Source organism: Clupea harengus, chromosome 9 (genome assembly GCF_900700415.2).
Source record: "Clupea harengus chromosome 9, Ch_v2.0.2, whole genome shotgun sequence".
NCBI lineage: Eukaryota > Metazoa > Chordata > Actinopteri > Clupeiformes > Clupeidae > Clupea > Clupea harengus.
Genome location: NC_045160.1, coordinates 10,019,108 through 10,027,493, shown reverse-complemented (window position 1 = coordinate 10,027,493; position 8,386 = coordinate 10,019,108). Strand labels below are relative to the sequence as shown.

General features: G+C 42.0%; 1 long non-coding RNA gene across 1 annotated transcript; it reads right to left on the bottom strand.

Annotated features, from left to right (window-relative positions):
• Positions 1-4,828: 4,828 nt before the first annotated feature.
• LOC122133150 lies at positions 4,829-5,225 on the bottom strand. Its single transcript, XR_006152561.1, has 2 exons — positions 5,159-5,225; positions 4,829-5,035 (listed from the first exon to the last, which is right to left on the bottom strand). It is a non-coding gene; the product is annotated as an uncharacterized LOC122133150 (long non-coding RNA).
• Between the last annotated feature and the right edge of the window lie 3,161 nt (positions 5,226-8,386).

The window sequence follows — 8,386 nt, the reverse complement described above, 5'->3', positions numbered from 1 at the left end:
TAAAACTGCCCCAGCTCCCAATGTAAACTTTGTCCTGTGTCGCTCACGCTCATTGGTGTTTTCATAGCAACAGTCTTATGACAGTGAAGAGCATGCAGCATTTCACAGAGCAAGCACAAACAGAACTAGCCATCAACCTTTTAACAGAGAAAATACCGAAAGGTAAACGGTCAAACGTGTGGCTGTATTTCGCACCAAAATATTCAAACATCGCGACGTGCAGCAAATGCAACAAAACAATTGCATGAAAAGAGTGGAGAGAAGGCAAAGAGTCAACGGCAGTTCAGCAACCGAAGACTGAAAAATAAACGGAGATGACAGCTATACTTAACCTACGGTAGTCTCTTAAAGGGGCAGTACACATTTTCTCGTACTCAGTGTGTTCAAGTAACAAGATTAACTATAAACAAGCTAGAAAAGATAGGTATAAACAAATCATAAAATGGTGAAATTTCATGAAATAAATGCAAACAAAATAATACATTTTTGACTCCAAAGGCAAATATGCTCATATTTTTGCAAAAGAAGTTTGAAGCTGTTTTTTGTATTTATTTATATTTATTTAAGTATACTATAAACTGTTGTTTACAGTTAATATAATGTTCATAGTTTGAAGTTAAAAAGTTTGAAGCCAAGTGTTTTGTATGTATTTATATTTATAATATACTTTAAACAGTTAATGTATTGTTCAATTTGAAGAAAAAAAATTGAAGTTGTAGTGTGTGTACAGAGTGTCTGTGTGTGTTTTGTATTTATTTAAGTATAGTCTAAACTTTTGTTAACAGTTCATATATTATTTAAGTTTTAAGTTAAAAGGTGTTTTGTATTTATTTATATATATAATCTACTTTAAACAGTTCATATATTTGGCAATAAAGCTTAAATGTCGTCAATCGTAAACATTTTTTAATTTTTTTATAAAAGTATCGGTTCCGGCACCGTTTAGGCACCGGTATCGTTTTAAAAGTATCGGTTATGTACCGGTATCGGATAAAAACCAAACGATACCCATCCCTACTATTTATATCGATAACAAACACCTTTGATTAACGTTTTTTTTAGACGCGGTTGTGGAAGTAGGGAACGCTACGATTTTTTTTTTTAGCGTTCACTAGGGGGGCCCGTCATAATATCTTGCACCTGGGCCCGTCGTTACTACGTTACGCCACTGGTTCTAACGCTCCTAATCTGGCAGTACCGAGATGGCAAAGTGGATTATTGTCAGTCAAAACAGTGAATTTAGAACCAAGCAAGTAACCTCTGAATTTGTCAGTTACTGCCCATTTCATAGCAAGAAGTTCTAACTTCATACTGCTGTAATTTCTGTCGTTTCTCTCTGCATTTCTTAACCTACGGCTCGCGTATGCTATTACTCTATTTTCCCTCCTTGCTGCTGATATAAAACCGCGCCTAAACCCTGGTTGCTGGCATCTGTCTCAACAATAAAAGGATGTGTGAAATCAGCAAATCCTAATATGGGTGCACTAGTGAGTCGCTGCTTTAAAACATCAAAAGAGGTCTGACATTCAGAGGTCCACAAACTAGACATCAACTGGTTTACTTTTGATGGGGGTCCTGAATTAAGGCAAAGATTAACCAAGTCATGGAGTGGGCCTGCTATACGGGAAAAATGTTCAACAAATCGCCTATAGTAACCACAGAAGCCTAGGAAAGATCTTAATTCCTTCAATGTCGTAGGCACAGGCCACTGCTTCACAGCTACGATTTTGTCAGGATCAGTTTCAATGCCCTCAGATGAAATCTGATGGCCTAGAAATTTCTCCTTCTTTTGCAGGAAATGACATTTTTCAATCTTTACTTTGAGCCCTGTGTCCTGCAGCCGTTTTAAAACAATATCAAGCCTATCCAAGTGATCACTAAAGTTCCTAGAAAACAGTAGGATGTCATCTAAATACACTAGCATTATTTGGAAGGTCAAGTCATTCATTGTGGATTGCATTAATCTCTGAAACGTCGCAGGTCCATTACAGACTCCCATGGGCATACGCAAGTACTCATAGAGCCCAAAAGGGGTTGTAAATGCAGTCTTATATCGGTCAGACTCTTCAACTGCCACCTGGTGATAACCACTTGCTAAGTCAATAGATGAGAAAAACTCAGCACCTTGCAGAGCATCAAAACTTTCATCAATCTGTGGTAACGGAAAAGCATCTTTCTTCGTCTTCTGGTTAAGTTTACGGAAATCAACACACAGTCGTATGCTACCATCAGATTTCCTCACAACTACCACCGGAGATGCATATGAGCTAGAGCTCTCTTGAATTACGCCCTTCTTTAATAACTTGGAGATATGCTCCTTGACCTCAGTGTACCGATTTGGGGGAATGCGACGATATGGTAAATTCACTGGTACATCATCTACTAGCTGAATCTCATGCTTGACTCTGTCAGTATACCCCAAGTCATCCTCATCACTAGCAAAAACATCAATATATCTGGCCAGTAATGCTCGTAACTTTTCTTGTTGTACTTCACTACCCCCAATGTCGAGTTTATCCAGTATAGCCTGTGTGCCAGAACTGATGGGACTGCTCTGCTCGACTGAGACATGCTCAGCACTTGCTGAGATCCGGTGAAACTTTACTTTGACCTGTGGTTCATCACTTATGCACTCTACAAGAGACAAGACACCAAGACGCGTCCGAGGGTTAAGCCATACATCTTCTTGAGTGAGATTCACTACTTGCACGGGAACTGTGTTGCTGCTAGCATCAACTAAGGTGGGCAGAACCACAAGACCACCTGAAACAGGCATGTTCGCCGGCTCTAGTAGCATCTGTCGTTCACATTCTGACCTCTGGGGTACTCCTTTTGCCATGACTGTAACTACTGATGCAGAGGGGATGTGTATTTTCTCTTTACCCGCAATTCGAGCTATTGTTTGCCTTCTGACAGCACATTTTTGCACCCGCTGAAATGCACCTCTCCAGTCTGACTCTAGGTTTCCCTTCAAAGTAGTCTCAAACTCAGCATGGACAAGCTGACGACACTGACTGATGATATTCATTCCAACAATACCAGGTACGGATGTTTCAAGGCTTGATGGGTCTTTAACAACTAGAAAACCACAGTCAGGGATTTTTAGGCCCATGGTCTCTACTTCTAACTCAAAATAGCCCAGATACGGAATCTCAAGACCATTGGCAGCAGTTAATCGGAGCCAACCAGCTGTGGACAGCATATCATCTTCTTCACCACTTAAGTGCTGGCGGAAAAACTGTTCGGTAACTGTGCTTACTTGGCTGCCAGTGTCTAACAAGCAGCGGGTGGAGACACCGCCAATTTTCATCTCTACAACAGGGCATGTTCCAACAGCCCGGGCAAGGAATTGATCATGGGTTGGTGAAGCTTTGACTGAGTCTAAAGTATTCCCCCTGATCGCTTGACTCACAGCGACCGAGGAGTCTCGTTTCCCTGTACTCTGCTGGTTTGCTGACCGTTCGCATCCCATTTCTTTGGGCAGTTTCTGGCTATGTGTCCTTTTCCTTGACATTTGAGACAGATTGGCTTGCCATCATCAGTAAATCTCATTTGAGCCCGGGGTCTGGTGCTGGTTTGACCACTAGAGTTTGTTTTCTGCATAGTCAGATCCTTTACAGCTGCAGTCAACTCACCGATCTGTTTTCCTTGCTCTGCTACTACTCTAAGGAGATCATTTAAAGTCACCGGTTGCTGTTCAGGGGCCTTGACTACATTGCACTTGGCTTCTGTATCCACACTATCCCCTTTGCTTTTAGTCTTACACATCTTTGAGTGACTAGGGAGCTCCTCTATTGACCACAAAGATGCTTCTTCTCGTACCTCAATCATAGTAGAGTCTGGGTTCACTCTAGCAAACTTCCTCAGTTCCCTCTTGAGTACTGGATCTCTAAGGCCTTCGATAAACTGATCCCTAAGAACCTGTCTCTCATTAGGTAAAGCATTTGGATCTTGCTTCAAGACCGTTCTCAATATCTGACATAAACCATGCGAATACTCAAGAACATCCTCAAAATCTTTCTGCTTGCGATGGTAGAAGTCATGCAGCAGCTGGGCTGTGCCTCTCTTATCTCTAAAGATATATCTGAGATATTTGAACAAATCACTGACTTGCTTAGGTCCAATGGCGCTACGAAATCTCACTTCTTCTAAAGCAGCCCCTCTCAAAAGTGACATGACAAAGTCATATTTATCATTCGCTGACTGATTTCTAGCACACAATACACGCTCAACCTCTTCAATGAAATCATCAACTGCAACGGCCATCTTTGTCATATTCCCCACTAAAAGGTGTAATACTGTATGTCGTTCTCTAGGTACATAAACATAAGACCTCGGTGTATCTTGACTCAAGGCAGCAATAGATGCCGCTGCTTGCTGCTGTATCCTATTCAGTTCAGCAATTTGTTCTAAAATGGTAATGTTGTCAGCTGCGTTTTCAGCTGCAGGAACCTCTCCCTCCATGATAAACAGCGTCCTTTAAGTTTTTTTTCAAAGGATAAAGTTCTTGAGCGGTTGACGTGACGAGCTGGCCCGATGATGTCGCAGTCGATGCAGTCTCTGTGCTGAAATCCCTCTCAGCTGATCAGTCTCTGTGCTGAAATCCCTCTCAGCTAGCCTGAAGTCCACGGGTCACCACTGCCACTTCCTCAGTCTGCACCACACCAGGCTCAGTCCGTCCAACCTGTCACTGCAGCTTCGTACCACCACTACCGTTTAATGCCACAATAAACTATGCTATTATTTAAAATAACTACCAGACAATGTGACCCCACTTCTGGTACCAAAATTTGTTGGCGGGGAATAAAACCCACAAAGTCCAACCAAATTAAGAGTAAGGGTTCTTTATCTGATAGATATATAAAACAAAATATTTGTATAGAAAAGTACAAAAATAAAATGACATCAAATAGAAATCTTATATGATAAACTAACCTGTACACAAGCTAAGCCTATCCCAACTCTGTAGCTCAACTAGCCGTATAAGAAAATAAATGAAAGTAAGGTTCAGCAATACAAAACGGTAGTGGTGATACTGAGAGTAGACAAATACAAAAACATCATTAGTATACCACTAACATCAAATACATAAAGCTAAAATATACATAAAACCAAAATATACACCAGTATGTCCGAATGAAATGATACCAACACTTACATGTTCCTAACACGCACACATCTCTATCCTCCACACACGTGTGCTCCCAGGATACCAGTATGGCTATGTGTCTGCTAGGTGAAACATGACAATTCACTTTAATACAGCCTGTATGCAACTTAATTTCCTACAAAATACATCTACACTAACTACATCACCTCATACTCTTCACTCTATAGCCAAAACGGAATTGTATTTCACAAATGTAAACTTAAATTTAGCTACATCCCCAAATGACAGAGCGACTGGGCTAATCCACATGCTGCCAGAATCCACAAACATTCTTTCCCAAACGAACTCATCCATCCATATAAATCAATGATATATACAATTGCATGGTTATTAAAGTATTTTAAGACAAATGTCCCACTTACCAGCAATATTAACCAAGTATCACCAAATATCCCTCACGCCAGCCACCTTCTCTGATGCACTGCGTTCTCGCTCCAGTCTTAATACCCAGAATTCACCACATACCAACCCAGGAACTACAACATGATGCAATGTAGTTTTCTGGCATTTAAAGGAGACATGTCCCATTACCACTTAGAAAACATACAACAACCTCAAAATATGACCCGGTTACACTAACATACAAAGCCCCAAACGTCTTAGTGGAATCAGTTGTCCCTATTGCCCACCAAGACCACCTCGTTCCCAGAGTGCAGGTCTCCTTGTAATTCCAAGAATATCAAAAAGCCCAACAGGAGGCCCTCCTGTGGAATAATCTTCCTGCTTCCATTCAAGAGGCAGACACTCTTTCCATATTCAAATTGAGACTAAAGACATTCCTCTTTACTGCATCCCCTTGTCGTAAATAATACTTCAAACACCCCTCACATTGTTCCTCATCACCATATCTATTAAGTACATATACACGTATTGGCAGCCGAACTCTAGCCAATCACTTTGTCTCTTTTCCCCCTCCAGGTTTAGACTGATCTTTGCTGTGGGATGCTGCTCTAGTCCACTTGATCTACTTGCAGAAACCCTCGGCCTAACCCCCCCCCCCCCACCACACTGCACTTATTCTACCCCATACTCTGTGCTAACATTTACCAGCAATGTAAAATAATTGCCACCATCGACATAGTTTTCTGTTCCATTACTCTACTTACCCTTGTAATAGTAACCTTACGAGCACAGTGTATACCCACTAAGCTGTTCTACAATACTTGAATGCTCTCTCCCCACCTTATCCACTATCAATTTTGTATGTATTATGTACCATGTTATGTTTGAATGTACTGTGTACATTTCACCATATGTTGCTATCATGGCTCATCCTGATGCGTGTATGATTTAATCTGCCACAAGGCCCCCCCCCCCCCCCCCTATTTTTTCTATCTCTACCCTGCCAGCTCCAGCAGATGCCCCCCCCCCCCCCCTTATGTGGGTGATGTTCTGCTTAAGGTTTCTTCCTGAGGGGGTTCAGGCTCTGAAATATGTAAAGCGCCTTGAGACAGTTTTATTGTTTTGGTGCTATATAAATTAAATTGAATTTAAAATGAATTGATGAAAATACCACCAATGCAAATGTCAAAATATATTACAAATCCATTGGGGGGAAACAGACATAGACTTAACTAACACAGCCAAACAAAGAAAAAAGTAAAATTAAAACAACAGGCTATGCGCCCAGTGTGTCTGCCCTATGACGTGAGCGTGAGAGAGCTATCTTTAAACGGGACGGCATATAACTGGGAAAGGCCCCAACACCCAGAACTATCCAGCACCATGCATCACCTCCGGAGAGAACAGACAACAAGGGAGACACACAATCAGCAAGCCCACAATTCCACTCGCCAGCATTGGTTCACCCCTCTATGGCTTGGTTCAGATGGATGGAGTCCCATCTAAACATCTCCTACAAGGGGGAAGGGGGATTGTGTCAAACCCCCTCTGACAGGCTGACAGAGAGATGGCCCAGACATGGGCAGATGGACAGACAGCCTGAGAGAGTCAGAGAGCCTGTTTGGTAATAATTCAAATGTTGCATGCAGTAATAGAGATGCAGATGGAGCTTGACAGACAGACAGACACAGGGGTTCAGGGTTGCAGTGAAAACAGGAATGAGGGAAAGCAGTCAAGCTTCCAGACAGAGACTCAGACAGACAAGCAGAGGCCGTTACCTTCCTGCCCCAGATGCTGCCACTGTGAATGTCACATCACACCCATGCTTCCTGTCTCTCCCATTATATGTTTCTCTTGTTCTTAGTCTCTCATTTCTTTCACATTACATTTATGACTCTCTCTCTCTCTCTCTCTCATGACCCCCCTCTTCTCTCTCTACTTCTGTCACTACCTGTTTATCTTCGCCCCGTTCCCTCGCTCTCTTTGTCATAATGTCCCTTTCTTCCCTCTCTAATCCATTCTGCCTTGGACTTCATGTGGACACCATGGCATTATTCATGGCATGTTCAAATCATTTTTCACCCTGTTGCTTGGCAGATTTATGCACATATAACAAGCTCCTCATGGGTAATGAATCATCACCGTGGGATTTGGCTTCAGTGTTTGGTGTTGTGAGTATGTGTGGGCACCATACATCAGTGTTTGGTGTTGTGAGTATGTGTGCGTGCCATACTTCAGTGTTTGGTGTTGTGAGTATGTGTGCGTGCCATACTTCAGTGTTTGGTGTCGTGAGTATGTGTGGGCACCATACCTCAAGCCCAATTGATGGTTGTCCGTTTACGCAGACACAGAGACACGGAGAGCCCTCTCCGTCGTTGCAACCCCTCTCTGAGCACCTCTCCGTGGCCTGATGTGCACCTCCCAAATTTTGTAACTTTCTGTCTCCGTCAATCCAGTCAATACATCGCTGTTTACCTTGTGGGTAGTAGCATGCTAACATTAGATAGCTGGCTCAGACACTCGCAAATCTCCTCAGACGTATTTTTCAAGTTACAATAACGGGGTTTTTACATTGCACTGTGTCTATTTCTCGGGTAACATTTAAATATCTAAGCAAAGAAAAGTTCAAACAAACAACTTTTTAATCGCTGTTTACCTTGTGGGTAGTAGCATGCTATATTAGATAGGCTGGCTCAGACACCACGCAAATCCCCTCAGATGTATTTTCAGTTACAATAACTGGATTTTTACATTGCTCAGTCTCTATTTCTCGGTAACTTAAAAAAAAAAGAAAATGTCAAACAAACAACTTTTATGTACAAATACGACCATCTACAGAGTTTTGGAAATTCTGAGAACCATAAATGTTCACAC